General features: G+C 39.9%; 1 protein-coding gene and 1 long non-coding RNA gene across 5 annotated transcripts in view; one reads left to right on the top strand and one right to left on the bottom strand.

The window, feature by feature from the left end:
• Positions 1-19,448, bottom strand: part of LOC138759354 (uncharacterized) — a 34,509-nt gene extending 15,061 nt beyond the window's left edge. The window contains exons 1-3 of the long non-coding RNA XR_011354802.1: positions 18,675-19,448; positions 5,083-5,226; positions 2,169-2,392 (exon numbers count right to left, since the gene is read on the bottom strand). This is a non-coding gene — a long non-coding RNA (uncharacterized lncRNA). The remainder of the gene's footprint in view (positions 1-2,168; positions 2,393-5,082; positions 5,227-18,674) is intronic.
• LOC138759353 (myosin-10) overlaps positions 18,071-19,507 on the top strand; it is a 141,262-nt gene continuing 139,825 nt past the window's right edge. Inside the window, exon 1 of one of the 4 annotated variants that reach the window (XM_069929580.1) lies at positions 18,071-18,191. The gene's annotated coding sequence lies outside the window, so the exon portion shown is untranslated. Of the gene's footprint in view, positions 18,192-18,749; positions 19,196-19,507 lie in introns of those variants that run through there. The other 3 variants (XM_069929579.1, XM_069929578.1, XM_069929581.1) reach the window with 3 other exon arrangements.

Genomic DNA, 19,507 nt, shown 5'->3' with positions numbered 1-19,507 from the left:
CCAGATACTTTATCTGAAATACAGTACTGTATGTGTACAGTATCTTGGCTATTTAGTCAATACAGGTACACTACAGTATCCTATATAGCTTTGCTACATATATGATTATGGTATTTGCACAATGTCCACATTGCATAACATCCTATTTCACAGAATGTATCATGGATTTAAGCAATGTATGACTACTTCCGATTACTTGGTAAAGATTGGTACCTCTTGGAATCACACAGGAGATTGGCAAATTTCTACGGATGTGTGGTGGAAGTGTGCTGACCAGCTGCATCACAGGGACACTAATACCCCTGACCATAAAGCCCTGCAAAAAGTAGTGCACACAGACCAGGTAATCACAGGCAAAACAAAGTGGAATCCTGAGTCAGGAGCTTGGTTGTGTAGAACGCCGGGGCCAGGGTGGAGTCTCATGTGGGCTGTCACAGAGGAACCAGTCTCCAAGGAGGCAATCTTCTGGTCCGAGATGGACAGCAGGTGTGTCTAGAACTGGCAGTTGAATGTGTGGATCTGGTGGAGTATGAAATGTAGGCAGGTCATGGAGAGTGACGCTCAGATTTGTGGTAGCGAGAGAGCGAGAATTCACTGGTATCTGCGCATCAAGGAGAGGGTGGTCCATAGGATATAGCAGGAGAAGCGAAAACGAGAGTCAATTCCGCGCAGGTTCCTGAGATCCTAGTGGGGGCCAAACGGCGAGGCCTGAAACAGGAGCTAGTATCCACATGGCATCAGATGGCAGCGGAGACAAGTAGCCAGGAAGGACATGTTGGCTTTGAATGTGATGATGGATGCGTATTGGTCATAGAACTTGAGACCTTCAGAGTGTCTTAGAGCTTGAGGGCAGCAGCAGGGTCAGTGTCAGAACAAGTCTGATCGGAGGGGTGGTTGGGTTATTAGACTAATGACATCGGGCACAATCTGATGTTCAAAAACTCAATCAGCGAGGGAATGCAGTGGCGCTGCCTACCTACCTACCATGATTCTCCTCTGTGTGCCACCGCCATCACACTTCCCCCCTTCCTCCAACGTAACAAACGCGCTGCTTATATCACGTGGAGACTAGTGATGCTAGTGACCCTACCGATGCTGGTTCCATGGGTGGGGGGGATCACAATAACTCATTTGGGGGGCAATGGCGGTAAGCAAATGGGGGTGGGGTCAATCCCTCATATGGGAGCAATGCCCACAAATGCCCCTGGTGCCAGCCCTGGGCAGCAGGGTATGAATATGAGGTGTTGTTCCTCTAGTTTAAGTCGGGGCTCCCTCATGGAAGTGGAAAAGGCCTAGGCCAGACAAATTGGTGTGGGATTGTGAAGAGAAGTTTTGAAATTTCAGCTACTGGGAGCTCACAATGGTCATTGCAGAGTGTAGGTGCTCAGCAAAACCTTGTTAATTGGCCTCTGATGTCGAGGAGACTATATCAGGAGCACCGAATATAGTCAGAGGAGGTGCATGTGAATCTTTGCCTTGTGTGGAAGGATCCTCTCAGGTGGTGAGGGAGGAGCTGTAAGACCAAGTGTTATACTTCCTGCAGTTAGAGGGAGAAATGCCCAGGTGATACACACCACTTAGGGGTACGGTCTGAGACTTAGCATCAGACGTGGACAGAAGTCAACAGATTATTCGGGGGTGAATTGTTGTTTCAGATGAACAGAAACGGGATGAGGTGTTTATAGAGGTCAGGAACACCCTGGAACCTTATAATAGAAACCAAGTCCTGGTAGGACAAAAAATTCATAACTATAGGTGGAACACCAAAATGATAGACTGCAGCAGGCATCTGCTTCCCACAGTCTTAACCCCCAAACTTTGCTCCACAATACATCCAAGTCAGCGGAAACACAAAGCCCCTGTAATTATGAACTCTGGTTCCACCAGTGCTCTGTCTCCATTAAAAGATCTCATTGACCTCCCATGTGCTCTTTCCAACTGCTGAAACTCCCCAAAATTCTCATCGACCCTATTAATGTTCAACCATGTAATAGCTCAGAAACACTTAACCTGATGCAATAATTGATTGCAACTATTATTTTGAGTTTTAAGCATTGAAATATCAGTTTAGTAAAGTCCACCAGGGGACACCATTGAGCTAAATTTTGTATTTTTTAAATAACTCCCTTGAGATTCAGGTTCAATGTTTAATGCCCAACCCTAAATACCTTTGAGAGGATGATAATTGACAATCTTCTTCGATTGCTGTGGTCCTGCGATACAGGTTCGCCCCACTTCCTCCGCTGTGAGTTTTCCTGGGATTTTAGTTCAGTAATAGTGAAGGAATAAAGCCACATTTTCGTATGACTTAGAGCAAAACATAATTTTTTGGGCTCCACGTGTACCCGCGACTTGTTCTTCCAGCTGGCAGAGAACACAGGTTTGGTGGGTGCTGTCAAAGAAAATATGACAAATTGTTATTTTTTCAAAAATAATACAAAATGCAGTCATGATGTGTCAGGAGTTTGCAGGGGTTCGGTCTGACATAGAAACCCCGGCAAATTTCCACCGATTGTGGTGGAAAAGTGTGTTGACTGGACTGCCTCATGACGCCAATGCCCCTGAGTGTAAAACCCTGCAAAAAGTTGTGGACACAGCCCAGGACATCACAGGCAAAACCTTCCCCTCCATCAAGAACAACCACAGGGAATGATGCATTAGAGAGCGGCAGCAAGCATCAAGGATGTGGATGAGGGAGTCATGGATTGAGCAGTCCCTGATTGAGTTTGTCGTTGAGGAGACTGATGGTCGAGGGGTAGCAGCTGTTCCTGAACCTGGTGGTGTGAGTCTTGTGGCATCTGTACCTCTTTCCTGATGGCAGCAGCGAGAACAGAGCTTGTGCTGGGTGGTGTGGATCGTTGATGCTTGCTGCCGCTCTAAATCTGAAGTCTAAATCTAATCTAAAGGGATGTGGATGAGGGAGTCACAGTGTGAGTAGCCCTTGGGGAAAAGGGAGAGGGGAGAGGGATCACGTTGGTGGCAGAAATTGTGGAGGAGAATATGCTGCATGCTGGTGTGCTGGTAGGTGAGGAGAAGGGAAATCCTGTTCTTGTTATGTCTAGGGCCAGAGGGGGCCAGGGCAGATGTGCGGGAAATAGAGGAGATGTGGATAAGGACTAAATTGATGGTGGTAGAGGGGGAAACCATGGTTTTTTTGAAGAAGGTCATCATCTCAGATATTCTGGAATGGAAGAGCTCATCCTGGAAGATAGAAACAGAAGAATTGAGAGAAAGGAGTAGAATTCTTACAGGGTAAAATGGTGTGAGGAGATGTAGTTGAGGTAACTATGGAGTTTGTAGAAGATCTGAAATGGAGACAGAGAGAGCAAGCAAAGGGAGAGTGTTGCCAGAGATGGACCAAGCAAATTTGAAGTTGGGTTGAAAGTTAACAGCAGAGGATAATGATGATAATGTCATCATGGGTGCATGAGGGCAGCATCAATATTGTCGTCAATATAGTGGAGGAAGGGTTGAGGACCCTTGCCCGTGCAGGCTTGTAGCCATGTCCACTCCTTTCACTGGGAGTAAGTGAGAAGAGTCAAAGGAGAAGTTATTGAGGGTAAGAATAAGTTCTGCCGGGCGAAGGAGGGTGGCGGTGGTGATGGTCTGGTTGGGTCTGTTGTTGAGAAAGAAACAAAGGCCTTTGAGGCCTTCAGTATGGGGGATGAAGATGTCTCGAGATTGGACATTTTACAGTAAAGATGAGGTGGTCATCCAAAGAACTGGAAGCTGTTGAAGTGCTGGAGGGTGTGTGAGGTATCACGGATGTAAGTAGGGAGGGACTGGACTGAGGGGACAAAATATCAGTTCAGTGGTGAAGAAACATGCAAATTTGAACATTCAAGTTTATTGTCAGAGAACATACATCACATATTCATTTGCCTGCAAGTCAGGCAGAATTTCCACTTATCTATAAACGGTGCAAATACAGAAAAATATATTCAGTTAAAGGATAGCAACTGTTCCTGTACCTGGTGGTACAAGTCCTGCGGCACCAAAATCTCTTTCCTGATGACAGCAGCGAGAACCATCCATTTTCTGGGTGCTATGGATCCCTGATGATTACTGCTGCTCTCTGACAGCAGCCTTCCCTGCAGATGTTCTCGATGATGGGGAGGGTTTTCCTGTTATGCACAAGGCTGTGTCCACTGCCTTCTGCAGGGGTTTCCACTCAGAGACATCGGTGTCCCCATAGCAGGCCGCGATGCAGCAGTTTAGTCACATCGGCATAATTGGATTTGTGGACCTCTGTAGATAGAACCGGGCAGTGCAGGGTTGGGAAACAACGAGGTTGAGGATGTGGGAGAGAGATGACCAGAAGTGATGCATGAGATGGTGGCTTGGTGGGGTCCTTTTCAAAGGGAAGTAAGAGAAGGTGTCTAAGAGTTGTCATCTGATTTCTGCAAGGTGGAGGTCAGTGTGTCAAACCACACCAGCACCACCCTTGTCTGCAGGTTTGATAGTGAGGTTAGAATTGGTGGAGGCAGTGTGTTTCAAGGGGTGAGATTAGAATTAGTGAGGACAGTGGTAAAGTTGAGATGATTGATGTCTCGACGGTAGTTGCAAATATAAAGATCCAGAATCCTTGCCCAACACTTTACTTTTCTCCTCTGACCCCACCCCAACACTCCCCGAGTCTGATGAATAGTGATAATAAAAAATTAGTTGAGGTAAATTCGTATCTTTTATTTCAAGTAAAATGAGGAATCTTCTCTTGTCAAAATTCATAAAGTTCTCTCTGAATCAATTTGCTGTCAGCTTAGTTCTAAAATCAAAAGTGGAAGTGCATTAATCATCGAAAATCTTTCGGCAAAAATGAAAAAATTCCTCACCCCCTGTGAAATTTGCTAACAATTGAGGGAAGTCGTAGTTGGCTTGTGCAAAATAAATCAACATTATATTTCAAGCACTGGGGTTGGAATAGGAATGAAAAATCTCATTAATTCACAATGCTTTTCACTTTATTTGTGTGAAATTATAAACATTAGTGGCAAACAGAAAAATAAATCCATCTCATTTGATTTTGTCAAGTAAAATACAAAAGTAACAGCAAATGTTTAACAATTTACAATCCATTTATACCTTTTATCACCAAACAAGGCTTCAGAATGGAATTCTTCACCTTGGAATAAACAACAGCTGATGCAAGATTTCTGAAGCTTAAAATGGATATCTCCTCTCCCTTCTTTACATCTCATAAGCAGAAGGACATTTCTGTTGGCTAAACTTTAGTACAACATTGCCATTAATCTTCTAGGTTTAAAGGAAATGACATTTCGAGACAAAATCTCACATAAATCACAGCAACATTTGGAATTATTCAGAGCATGTGGCCAAGCAACAGAAGAATGATAAATAAATCAAAAGACCAATGGGACATTTTAATCCAGAGAGTCATTACTCAGTTCATAAAACATGGGGCAAGTAAAATTAAACCGTGCCACATAAACATTCTATGCATTTATGTATATAAAAATTGTAACAGAGGAAATTTGATGGTAAGGAGTTGAATTAGTATCACCACTCCAGTTTTCTGATTGTAATATCAAAAGTATAATTTAATAGATAGTGAAGTACAATAAATCATTCAAGAATTTAGGTAATTAAATTACTAGAAAATTAACATAGCAAATCGAGTTAGTAGTAAAACACAAAAGTCGAGAGAAGCGAAGAGAACAGCGGTGTTCATCGAGAGGTAGGAATCATTTTTATATAAAATATAGTTTAAGGACTGCCCTTTTGAAAAATTGTTACAGCAACATAAATATGAAGTCAGAACTTGGCAAAGGAAACACGTTGACTGAATCAATATCCAAACTACACAGAAGTAAGGTTAGAAAAACTATTTCTGAAGTGGATCATGCAATTTATAATCCGAGATCTTGGTTTTTTTAAATCAGCTTTACAGACTGAGTCAGTATTTAATTGCCTGTCCCTATTTGCCATTGAGAATGTGGTAATGAACTGCCTTCTTAACCACTACAGTCCTTGAAAAGTGTCAATGGTGTCAAGCAAATATTTCCTGCATTTTGACCCAGTGATCATGATGGAATGGCAATATAATTCCAAGTCTGAGCAGTGCGTGGCTTGGAGGGCAAATTCCAGGTGATGGTATTCCATGCCTTTGCTGCCTTCTTCCTTCTTGAAGTCATGGATTTGGAAGGTGCTGTCTAAGGAGACTTTGTGAGTCGCTGCTGTGCATTCTGTAGATGGTACAGACTGTTGTTACTGTGCACCAGTGGTGGAGGGAGTGAATGGTTAATGTTGGGGTGCCATTCCCGTTTGGTTTCAAACTTTTTTTAAACTTTATTTATTCATTCAAAATACAGATAATAAGTAACATATATAACAATAAACAAAGCATGAACAACATATTTTATATATATAAAAGAAAAAAAAGAAAAAAAGGAAACCCCTCCCCCCTTTCAGCCAACTCTCCTAAGGAGAGCCATAAAGAGAAAAAAAATAAAGAAAAATTAAGCATATGTATTAAGATCTAATCAATGTAAATCAAAATGTAAATATTCTGAATATAACAACCACTTATTAATAAAAAACTATAGTTATCACGCGAAACATATGTAATTTTTTCCATTATTAAACTATATTTCATCTCATTATGCCATCTATTAATACCAATCATATTCGTATCTTTCCACGTACTAGCAATACATTTTTTCGCTACAGATAATGCTAAATATACAAAAGCAAGTTGAAATTTATCTAATCCCAGACTTTTCAGAGGTTGCAAACTACCCAATAAAAATACTGTCCGATCTAAAGGTATTTTAATCTTATACAGGTATTCCAGAAACAATTGTACTTTCTTCTAAAAAGATTGTATATATATACATGACCAAACCGCATGAAAAAAATTCCAACAGAATTACCACATCTAAAACACAAAAAACCATACTTTTTTAGTTTTTCAGGTGTTAAGTATTATTGTTGTAAAAAATTATAATTAATCATTGCATAACATGCATTTATCAATCTAGTTACACTATCATAACAGATATCTAACCAATCATCCTCGCCCATTTACCTTTAGATTTATCCCAACCCTTTTTATCCATACCATCCTGTAATATTTGAAACATAACTGAAATATAACCCTTCTCTGGTACCTTCATAAGAAAAGTCTCAAATTTAGTCATTTCAGGTAAAGTCATATCTCTACCAAACACTTGCTTTACCAAAGATCAAATTTGATAATAAAGAATTCTTATTAATACCATAACCTTCCCTCATCTGATTAAAAGATAAAAACTTACCCTCTTTAAAACAATGTCCCAAATTTTTCACACCTTTAAATCTCCAATGCAGTAAACTTTGATTATGTATTGAAAAATAAATAAGTTGATTATTATACAACGGAGTCAAAGCCGATAATTTAGCCCTGGAGCCTGTCATTTTATTTTTCTTTATCCATAACTTCATTAAATGTTTTATTATAGGCACATTATATTGTTGTAACAAATTTATATTCCATCTAAACAAAAATTGATGTATTTCAAATTCAAAAATATTTGCCATCTCAATTTTGGCCCAACTTGGGGGACGTTCCAGATCCATCAATGAACTAATAAATTTAAGTTGGGCTGCTTCATAATAATTTCGAAAATGTGGTAAACGTAATCCCCCAGTTCATATTTCCAAGTTAATTTATTCAAAGCTACTCTTGAAAATTTACCCCTCCATAAAAACTCCCTAAACATTTTATTCAAATCGCAAAAAAAAAATCAAGTAAATACGGAATAGATTGAAATAAATATTGTATACATGGAAAAATATTCATCTTAATTGTATTTATTCTACCCAATAAATTAATAGGTAAATCTTTCCATTTAATCAAATCAGTTTTAATTTTTTTAATTAACGGAACATAATTAATTTATATAAAGATTGATCATTGACATCCATAATTATACCAAAATACTTAATTCGATCTGTCCATTTCAAGTTAAGAATGTTCTTATAAGCTGAATAATCTCCTTCACTCACCGGTAATATTTCACTTTTTTCCCAATTAACTTTATATCCAGAAAGACGTCCATATTGCATCAAACACTCCTTCAAATGCAAAAGTGATTGTGCTGGATTTGTTAGGTACACTAATACATCACCAGCAAATAAATTAATTTTATATTCCTCATCTAAGACTTTCATACCCTGTATCTGTGTATTCTGTCTTATCAAATGTGCTAAAGGGTCGTCACTAACGCAAACAAAGCTTGATAAAGGACAACCGACGAGTAGATCGGGTCAGTTTAAATGGTTCCAAAATCAAACCATTGTCAGTACTCTGGCTACCGGTTTACTATATAAAGCCTTAACCCAACCAGTAAGGAAAGGACCAAACTTAAATTTCTCCAAAACTTTGAACAAAAAATTCCACTCAACTCTATTAAACGCTTTTTCGGCATCTAACGATATCACCATCGGGTGATCTGAAGATTGTCGAAATCTATTAATCAAACTAATCACACGTAAAATATTATCTGAGGCATATCTATTCTTTATGAAACCTGTTTGATCCATATAGGTCAACAGGTAAAAACTTAGCTAATCTATTTGCCAAAATTTTAGCTATAATTTTATAATCTACATTCAACAATGAAATCGGTCTATATGAAGATACTTTCAAAGGATCTCTATCTTTCTTTGGAATTACCATAATTAAAGCACTAGAACAAGACTCAGGCAATTCATAATGTTCTCTGACCTGGCATAGTACATCTCCAAACACTGTAGAGAGGTCATCATAAAAGACTTTATAAAATTCGACCGAGAATCCATCATCACCAGGCGATTTACCGTTCGGCATTTCCATCATAGCCATTTTAATTTCTGAGTCAGTAAATGGTGCTTCCAACTCCTGTATATCTACATCCTCTAATGTCGGTAAGTTAAATTGTGATAGAAAAAGATCAATCGATCTGTTTTCTTGTTTTCCATCAGATGTATATAATTTTTTATAAAATGAACAAAATTCATCATTAATCTCGTGAGGTTTATATGTAATAAACGAATTCCGTCTAACAGCATTAATAGTCCTCGAAACCTGTTCTTTCTTTAATTGCCATGCCAATACCTTATGTGCTTTCTCTCCCCATTCATAATATCATTGTTTAGTCATAATATCATTGCTTAATCATATAACCATAACCATATAACCGTTTACAGCACGGAAACAGGCCATGTCGGCCCTTCAAGTCCGTACTGGTTCACTTGAACAACTCCACTAACTCCTCCTCAAACTCCTGAGGAAGTAGAGGCTTTCTTCATGATGCACTCAAATTGATAAGATTGCAAAGTATTATATTCCAATTTCAACCTGGACAATTCTATTTTCTGATCTTCTGTAACGTCTCTCTGAAATTCCTTTTCTAACTCACTAATCCATTTCTCTAACTCAAGACTCTGATTTAATCGATTCTTTTTTATTTTAGAAGTATAACTAATTATTTGTCCTCTCAAATAAGCTTTCATAGCGTCCCCTACTACAAATGTACTTTGAACAGAATTAGAATTTTCTTTCAAAAAATTAATTTGTTTTTTCAAAAAATCAATAAATTCCACATTTTTTAACAGCATTATATTAAACCTCCAACGATAAGCCACTTGAACTTTTTCAGAAGTTATATATGTAAAGTATGATAAAGAATGATCCGAAATCACCCTACTTTTATATTCTGCTTGTTGTATTTTCCCCTGTAGATGTGCCGATACTAAAAAAAAAGTCAATCCTTGAAAACGATTCATGTCGAGCTGAATAAAAGGAGAAATCCTTCTCTGTTGGGTTAAGATGTCTCCAAATATCCACTAAATTAAGATCTTTCATCAACGCTTGAACCTGAACTGCCATCTTAGATTTCTTAACTTTCTTCGGAGACTTATCCAAAAAAGGTTCCAAACCACAATTAAAATCACCACCAACTAAAACATTCTCATTAGCCTGACCCAGATATAGAAATGCATCCAAAATAAATATTTCATCATCTACATTTGGGGCATAAATATTAAGTAAAGTCCAAAATTCACTAAAAATCTTACAATTCAATTTAAGAATACATCCTGCCTTTTCCTCCATTGATTGTAATTCAAAAGATACATTTTTATGTATCAAAATTGCTACATCTTTAGCCCTAGAATTAAATGAAGAAGAATATACATGTCCAACCCAGTGCCTCTTTAATTTCATACTTTCCTTCACATTCAAATGTGTTTCTTGTAAAAAAGCAACATCAATTTTCATTTTCTTAATATACGCCAAGACTCACTTACGCTTAATCGGAGTGTTTAAACCCCAAACATTAAAAGTAGCAAACTTCAACTTTGACATATCCACTAATATTTCTAAAACCTAACAATATCGATATATAAAGATTCAAATCAATGTAAATAGGCCCTCCAATAGGAGAAAAAGAAACCACAAATTAGAAACTAAATAAAATAAAATTTAAAAAAATTTTAAAAAAAACCCCAAAAGAAAACTACCAAGAGGTAGTAATCCCCAAACAAAATTTGGGTGTGGATCACCCACCAGTGGCTGATGACTAATAGAACATAGAGCAAATCTCTCCCTCCCCAGCCAAACAAAGAATGACAATAAAATATCATAATGACATAAAAATAAAGTAAGAATAAGAAAGTTCTTCTATTCATCCAAGAGATTCCAAACTCGGTGACCCCATTTCAAGAGGAATTGGACTCTTTCCATTCCCATTTCTCCCATTTCTGCCATTTCTTCCATTTCCAGAACAACCACATTTTTTTTTTAGGAGACAATGGTGGGCTACGTCTTTGTCCTCTTATATCTGGCAATGAATCAGCAAAATTCATTGCTTCACGCTCATTCTCAAAAAACCGAGATTGAAAGTCTCCACAAAACACCTTCAATACTAACGGATAGCGAAAAGTAAACTTATAGCCTTTACACCTCAAAACCTCTTTAACTGGATTAAATCGACGCCGACACAGAATAACCTCTTGACTCTGTCCAAATAATTCAAACATCGGATTATCACGGGTCTCGGTGGTTGACCAGGCAGAGGTCTTCTTCTTAAGGCTCTATGAGCTCTTTCCAATACCAGACCTCCAGAGAAAAATTCCTGCCCCAGTATTTGTGGAATCCATTCGGTAAAAAAACGAAGAGGATCCTGTTCTTCCATACCTTCTGGCAAACCAACAATCTTCACATTATTCCTTCTACTTTGATTCTCCAAATAATCTACTTTCTTCTCTAACTCCCGCTCACGTTCTCACAATTCTTTAACGGATTTTTCCACCTCCAACTCTTTTTCTGTATTAGAAGCTACTTGTTGTTGACATTTCAAAAAAGCAGCCTGAAATTTTTAAAAATCTTCACAAGATGCTTCCACACGTATTTTAACTGTATTCAGGTCTAAACTGAGGCTTTGAGTCATTTCATTCAACATAGGCTGGATGATGGCGTTTAACTGTTTACATTGTAATTCAGAAAAGCTCAGCCCTGCTTTCTCTAACGTAATGGTAGAACCAGATAACTGCAGCTCCTGCTGCATCTCAACAACAGGCAGTTTAACAGTTTTACTACGGGTCTGGACTCCCAGCAACGGCACCCCGACTTCCTCAGGGGGGGTCAACGCTGGTCTCCCCCTACAACCCGTTGTTGTTGCAAAAACTCACGGAAGAGATCAAGATATTCAGATTGGAGTATTTCCTGAGGCATTTCAAGCAACGGAGTCGTCTTCTTGCGTGCTCCCTCTGTTAAAGTCGGCAAGCTGCCAGAATCAGGATCCACTTCGGGGGCACACTCACCTTCCTCCTGAGAACGGGTAATTCCAGCGATGTCCTTCTCCTGGTGAGTAGTAGTCATTTTTTCAGCTCCCACAGGCAATCTTTGTGGCTTAGGCATGGAAGAAATTAAAGCTGAAGTTGTAGCAGGCTGTTTAGGCCCTAAATCTTCAGCACTCCGAAAATGTAGTTTCTTCTGCACTTGAGGTTTAATCTTTTTACCATTAATGGCCATAACAGTTCCTTGATACTTTAAACTAAGTTTTAAAAAATTTAAACTTGAAAACAAAGAGTTAAAAATGGGTTCTTAACAGTCTGGCCAGAGAGGTTGAGATTACACGTCTAGACTCTACGCCATCTTGCCACGCCCCCCTGGTTTCAAACTTCTTGAGTATTGTTGAAGCTGCACTTATCCAGGCAAGTGGAGATTATTCCATCACACACCTGACTTGAGGCTTCAAGATGGTGGTTAGATTTTGGTGAGTTATGAAGTGAGTTATTCATACTTTCTGCCCAGCTCTTATAGCCTCCTCATGTATATTGCTACAGTTTCAGTTTCTGCTCAATGGTAAAACCCAGGACATTGAAAGTGGGAGATTCAGTGATGGTAAGGCCATTGAATGTCAGTGGGTACTGGCTGCATGTTTTTTTTTGCATGGTGTAATTGACACGTGGTACCTATTAGTCCAAGCCTAAATATTGTCCAGGCCTTGCTGCATTTGGATATGGACTACTTCATTGTCTAAGTTGTGAATGGTACAAAACAACAAGCAATCATCAGTGAACATTCCTACTTGCAATTGGAGGAAAATCGATAGGCCAAGGACACAGCCCCAAGGTAATTCCTATAGTGATATCCTGTGGCCGAGATGATTAAACCTCAATCACCACCATGATCTTCCTTTGTGCCAGGTACGATTTCAACCAGATGAAAGTTTCCCATTGATTCTCCTTGCCTTCAGGGCTCTTTGCTGCCAAACTCAAGTGTTGCTTGATGTCAAAGGCAGTAACTTTCTCATTCTATTGTATAAAAGGTTCAAAGGTTCCTTTTATTGTCACATTAAAAATGTAATATACATGATATACTTCAATTTCTGTCTGCTGTTAAGGCAAAGAGTTGCCATGAGTATCGCCCAGCACCCCTAAAATAGGAGAAGGAGAAGCAGAGTGGCCCCCAGAGTTATCAAGTGTCTGTGGATACACTCCCACAACCTCTGCAGTTACACAGACTCCAGTTCTGGGGGCATCGTCCGGGATCAAACCAATTTGGAAGCTTTAGGGGTGATTGACTTGTGCTTAGTTATCAGTCGTCTGAGTTTGACTCAATCTCCAGCTTGAAATTAAAAATACACCGTGAATGTATAAATCACCAGCAGAAAAACCAGTAACTATGAATATTGACCAGTTCATAGCGAACCCTTCAGTGGTTAATTTAAAAATGGCTAAAAAGTCAGAACTGCTGGTTACAGGAAAGGATATCTTTTTCAATTCAGGATAAGATGTCTTTTTATAAGTTAAAGTGGACTCCGTTTGCTAATTATATGCATTTAAGTTTGATTTAAATATATGTTTAAGTGTGATATTTTAGTATTGACAATTTTTTTTGTTGTTAGAATTTTTTTTAGGTTAAGTTTTATCTCTTTTTTTTGTAAGTGGGTATTTTTTTTCATATATAATATTGTCAATTTTATTAACTCTTCACTCTTTATTTTGGGGGGAGGGTTGGACTAATTTTAAGTTAGACTATTAATATTGTGTTACAATTAATGGGGGGGGGTTATTTTGTGTAGTTTTCTGATGTAATATTGTAATCATACCTTTTAAAAAAAATTTTCTATTTTTCTTTAAATGTAATTCTTTATTGTATTCATGTTATAAAATTTTAAATAAAGTCTTCAAAAAAAAAGAACTGCTGGTTACAGTTGGCAAGTTAAAACTTCTTACAGTAAAAAATGGGATAAAAAAAAAGGAAGTTGCCTGAAAGATTGTTAAGCACTATGTAGGAATGGGGGTATTTGAAGAAGCTGCAGTAGAACAGTTTCCAAAGGAGAAAACTTCAGAGGAAGTAAAGTTGGCTTTGAGAAAACTAGAGTTAGAGGAAAAAAGAGAGGCAGAAAGGAAAGCCGAATGGGAAGCAGTAAGGCAGGCAGAAATAGAGGAGAGAGAGAGCGAGAAAGAACGGAAGCATGAGCTAGAACTAGCTAAATTAAAGCTGATCCTAATGCAAGGAGAGGGAGAAGCCCAAAACCCAAGTTCTGGTCAGGAGAGAAGTGAGGTTATTTCCTCCATTTGAGGAAGCTGAAATAGACCAGTATTTTCAGCATTTTCAGAAAGTAGCTGTAAATTTAAAATGGCCACCAGACCAGTGGTCACTCCCGCTACAAAGTGTTCTTAAAGGGAAAGCCCAACAAGTGTATTCATGTCTCATGGCACAACAAGCAGCTGATTGCGAATTTGTAAAGCAGGCTATACTCCAATCTTATGAACTAGTCCCAGAGGCTTATAGATAAAAGTTCAGGAATTTAAAAAAGGCAGCAACCCAATCTTACTTGGATTTTGCTTATAGGAAGGTTGTGTGTTTTGATCAGTTGTGTGCAACGATGAAAGTAGAAAATAACTTTGATTTATTTTGGGAAATCATTCTGATTTTTTTTTCGAAACTTTATTTATTAATTTTAACATATGAAGAAAGTAAGTAATTCACGTACAGAAAAAATACAAAATAAAGTAATACAAGTACAAAGTAACATAGTTAATACAATACCAATCTCGGCATCTCCCCCTAACAACTAAAAACTAAGACTAAAAAAAACTATTTTTAACCCCTAAACCCCCCCTCCCCACCCCCACGATAAAGAGTGAAGAATTAATACTATTATTATAATAAAAAATAAATAAAAAATATATATCTTAAAAAAAGATCGATATATATAAAAAAACCCAAAAAAATTAATTAAGTATTAATTATTAATCCAAAGTTTTTTTATTATATAAGAATATATATGAAAAAATAAAAACAAAAAGAACTTAAATGAAAAAAAATCCAACTAATAATAAAAAAAACTAAAAAAGAAAAAAAAGGAAAAAAAGAAAGAAAAAAGAGAAAACATATATATAGAAAAAATATATAATAAAAAAAGTTTTTTTAAAGAAAAAAAATGATTAATTCAAACTTATTTAAATTGTATATAATCAATAAATGGAGTCCAATTTAACTCAAAAAGACATCTTATCTTGTATAGAAAAAGATATTCTTTCCATAACCAAACAAAACTTCATCTCGGAATACCACCTATCTAAAGACAATACATTTCTATTCTTCCAAGTAATCGCTATACATGGAAATCATTCTGATTGAGGAGATTAAAAATTGTGTTCCTGATGATATTCAAATGCACTTGGCAGAAAAAAATATAAAAACTTGGCAAGAATTGGCTAAATTCTCAGAGGAATATGATTTAACCCACAAGCCTTAGAGAGCTAAGGTGAAGGTGGACTGCTGAGAGAGTTGGAGATGGACTGAGCATGTGCAGAAAATGATCTAAAGATTTCTGGACTTGGATGATAAACCACTACTGCTGTGGAGTGGAAGAAGGCCCAGAGCATGAGTCATGGTCAGGAGGACAGTTTAGAATGTTGGGATTTCAAAAAGGATGAACATTCCAAAGGCAGCCAGAAGGATCCGGACCAAGCCAATAGTTCCTCTCTCTGCAAACAACACAAGACAACTTCAAATTTTGTGCTCTCTCTCTCTCTCAAAGATCTTTTGGCAAACAAACTGAATTTTGTTTATGACCTTTGCTTCAGTTGAGATAGAAGTTTTGTGAGTCTTGTGTGTTTTGAGTCTAAGTTTTTCTGTGGGCTGGTTGGAAATATTACTTAGACTTTAATTACATATGTTATATTTAGGCTGGGAAATTTATTAGTTTTACACTGTATAGAAATTTGCATAGTAACTAGTGGGCATTGTTATAAAAGTGGGGGAGGATTTGAATTAAAGTTTGAAGGTGAATTTTTTGTTAATAAAGTAATTGTTCATCTTTACCCCTGTGTGATATGCCCTCTTTGTGGTTGCTGGTTTGATCTTGTAACAAACTGATCCAACCTCTGATATGATCAGGAAGCCTTCAGGACATTGGGAGCCCTTCTTGCTCTGAGCAGCCACTCCAATCCCAGTTCTGAAACCTGGTTCCCATGAGCCTGTCTCCAGCAGTCCACAGCATGAGGATCCTTCCACTGTAAGTCACTAATGGCCGCATCCTATGTGAATCATTCAAATGGAAGTAGCCAACAGTCCCACAGTCTGTGTGGGTCCTTCAGCCACTGAGCCCCTTGCTGGTCTGTGCCGTGGTCACTGTCCTATATGGGGTCATCCCCTATGCCTCTCCTTCTCAAGGTTGGGGATGGGGGAAGTGTTCTCCCTATTTCTGGTGCTTTCCTGAAATGGACCAAATCTAGTCCTATAATTCCCCACTGCAATCACATCGAAATTCAATCTGTCCAACCAGGCACCTCCTGCCCCACCTGTTTCAAGACTCGGCTGCCCCCACACTGGCTTCGTCCAATGGTCCACAGTGGAAGCAAATTGCCTGCTATCCCAAAGATGTCCTTGATAGCCACCACAGTCCCAGTTTCCCACATTTCTGCATATAGATCGAATTCCCTGACTGTGCTATTCCTGGAATCTCCCTTCAGTGACTGCACTTCCCAACCCGGATTCCTAGGAACCGCAATGCAGCAGCAGTGTTCCCACATCTTTCCCTGTGTTTCCAACCTCCACACCTTTGTGTCTCTCCAAAATACCCCCCCCCCCGTTGTTTATCGACCCCCTGGCATTTTTCAACCCCTTGAATAGTCAATTTGACCCCCACCCCGGCGCTTATGAACCGCTTTGGGGACCCCTACTTTATTTTATTCAACAAAGAGTGGGGGCAAGGTTAGGAGGAGCCGTATTAAAGCTCAGCCTAAAGGCCCGGGTGGTAGTTAAACTGCCACTGACCTTAGTCCATCATGTGGCTTGGAAATGCACCTGAAAAAATTCAGTATTTAATCCTATATTTTGTGTTGAGCTAATTTGGGGTTGTTGGCAAGTGTATAATTCACTTTAGCAATCCTAAACTAAGGTTGAAAAGTGAAACTGTACTTCGGGAATGTTGCCAATCCTACCCCAGCCGCACTCTCCCCCTTACATCAGGCAGAAGATACACAAGCTTGAAAACAAAAACCTCTAGGTTCAAGGACAGGACCTGGGGACAGAAGCATTTCCTGTTGTTATCAGACTCTTGAATGAGCTACTCATTCATTTAAAAAAAACGTGCCTGTAGTATTCAACTGTTCATTTCTCTGCATCCTCCACCTTGTCCTCTGAACAATACACCCTGCACTTCGTTTTATTACTGTCCACCCTGAATGGGTTGACTCGCCTGGAGACCACAGAAAACAAAACTTTTCTCTCTGTCTTGGTCGCATTAAAATCATTCATTTCACTCTTGGCAAAACTTCGGTATTGGATAATAGGAAATTATATGTGCACTTGGATGATTTTGAATGGGTGAAATTATGACGTGCTCATGTTTTTTTTGTGTCCAAAATTGAGAGGAGGAATGTCTTTTAATTTTGATTTTACTGTGACGATCAACGTGCTAAAATGCACATTCCCTGGGCTTCGACAAGAGGATGGGCGTTTGATAAAAAGATTCTCTGAAGAATAGTGAATCTTTCATGTAACAATACTTTCTGCATTATGGGAAACTCATCATTTAGAATGGCTTCTTGCATAACTATAATGAATCAAGTTGATAAGCTTGATCTAAAATGTTTCTTTCTTGAGAAAGACAGAAATTCATTGATGTAGAAAATGCCTGCAGAATCACAGGCTCTAATGCAATTAAAGATTAATTTCAGTTCAACATGGACCATAGTTGAGGTGTTTCCAGCCTCACTGTTAATCAGCTGGTGAGTTACAGGAGACACACAGACCGGTTTCAATGCGTGGGGGACGTCCAATTCACAGGACACTGCATCCTGTTAACACGATGCCGTTTGAAACTCGGGGGTAATAAACAGACGATGCAGAATTGACGACTGATCCACTTCCTCCCAATCGGGTGGCCGTTCCATTCATCAGCCCGTCGGAGAGTGCGGTGCCGGCCGGGCGCAGTGGTGGATCCCACTGGCGGGTGATGTATCGACTGGCGGGTGATGTCATGGCTTGCGTGGGACTTGGACCAAGTGTCATTTGCCTTATAAGGTCAGTGAATAGCCTCTCGCAGTCACACGGTCCAAGTCAATGAAACCAGATGTCGGCTCTGACCGATAAGGACGGCCAATTCAGATAGGAAGGCTTTTAGACAGGGGGAGGGGGAACCGGATTAAGAGCAGCATGAATCTTCTTGCTTAAGGAAATTCTACACGTGAGCAGAATTATTTAGGCTGCAATGCATAAAATGTAGTTAGACCGACAATAGAGATTTTGCAACCAAACAACTAATTGAACTGAAATGGAATGATTTTTAATTGGGAAGGTGCAATTAGGTCTGTGGCTACTGTTAATGCGCATTGGAGGGGAGGGGAGGGGAGGGGGGGGGGCCTGTTTGGTGCTTAGCAGGGTCCCTGTTTTCAGAAGCTGGGGCGGTGGGAAATGTTTGTCACCGGACGGCGCTGTGAAGCCCCTGGCATCTGCAGTTATCCCCGCACAGACAATGATGTCATTGGTTTGCAGCAGACGCTTCACAAAGCGTCTTGGCCCCTTGGGCTTACTCGTTCGTTTTATAAATTGGTGGTGCATTTCATTTCTTTGTTGTATTGCAATTTCAGCCGGAAAACGAGAGTGGAGGGGGAAGGATGGCCAGTTCTAATGATCTACTCCCGCGATGACCCATCCCGCCATCTCTTACCGCAACCTAACCCGCAGGGCGGAAGTGTCCGGGAACCACTGCGGCGAACTGAAGCCGGAGCCAATCGGCGTCCAGACCCGGCTTTAAATCACCCCGGAGATGGGCAGGCTCCCGAGCCAATCGCAAGGCCGGGCGACTGGACAAAGGCGACGGGCCAATGGGAGGGCTCCCTTTAATGAATGAGGCGCCAATCGGCGACGGCGGAGGGAGGGAGCCGTGTGTTCGGCTGGGGTGGAGGTGGAGCTCTTTTTTTTTAATTCCCCTCCCCTCATTAGGGGGAGTTTGTAGGTTAAAAGTGGGCGAGAAAAAAAAATCGTGGAGGGGAGGGAAAAAAAACGCGCCGCATTGCGAGGCTGCCGCGACTTTGGGTGCAGGCTGCGGGAAAACGTCTTGGCTCCCGTGTGTAAACGCCAGGTACCGTCTTGGAGTCGTGGCGACATTGTGTTCTCCGTCCGCTACTGAAACGTGCAACATTGTTCCCGTTATCTGAGGAATTTGGGTCTTGGGCTCAGGCAGCTACGGTGAGGTCATGGAACCGCTTCTCCAAGAGGGATTTGTTCGCTTGAAATTGATTTCTTGGGGGGGGGAGAGGAGGGTATTTCTGTCCCTGGTTTTTGGGGGGCGCTTTGGCTGTCATTCGGGTAGGTTTTGTGCGCCTCTCCCTTTTCTGTTTTGCTTGCTGTGAATTTGTTCCGTTCCTCAAGGGCAAAACGCATCCCCGAGGGGCGGGTGGTCCGGTCTCGGGAGTGGGAGCTGCTCAGCAACTCCTGCATGTGTCCTGTTCGCCACAATGGCAGCATTATTGAAACCCTGCCTCTTGACGGTGGTCTCTA

This window comes from Narcine bancroftii, chromosome 3, assembly GCF_036971445.1.
Source record: "Narcine bancroftii isolate sNarBan1 chromosome 3, sNarBan1.hap1, whole genome shotgun sequence".
Taxonomy (NCBI): domain Eukaryota; kingdom Metazoa; phylum Chordata; class Chondrichthyes; order Torpediniformes; family Narcinidae; genus Narcine; species Narcine bancroftii.
The sequence above is the reverse complement of the archived record's forward strand: the minus strand, read 5'-3'. Positions and strand labels throughout refer to the sequence as shown.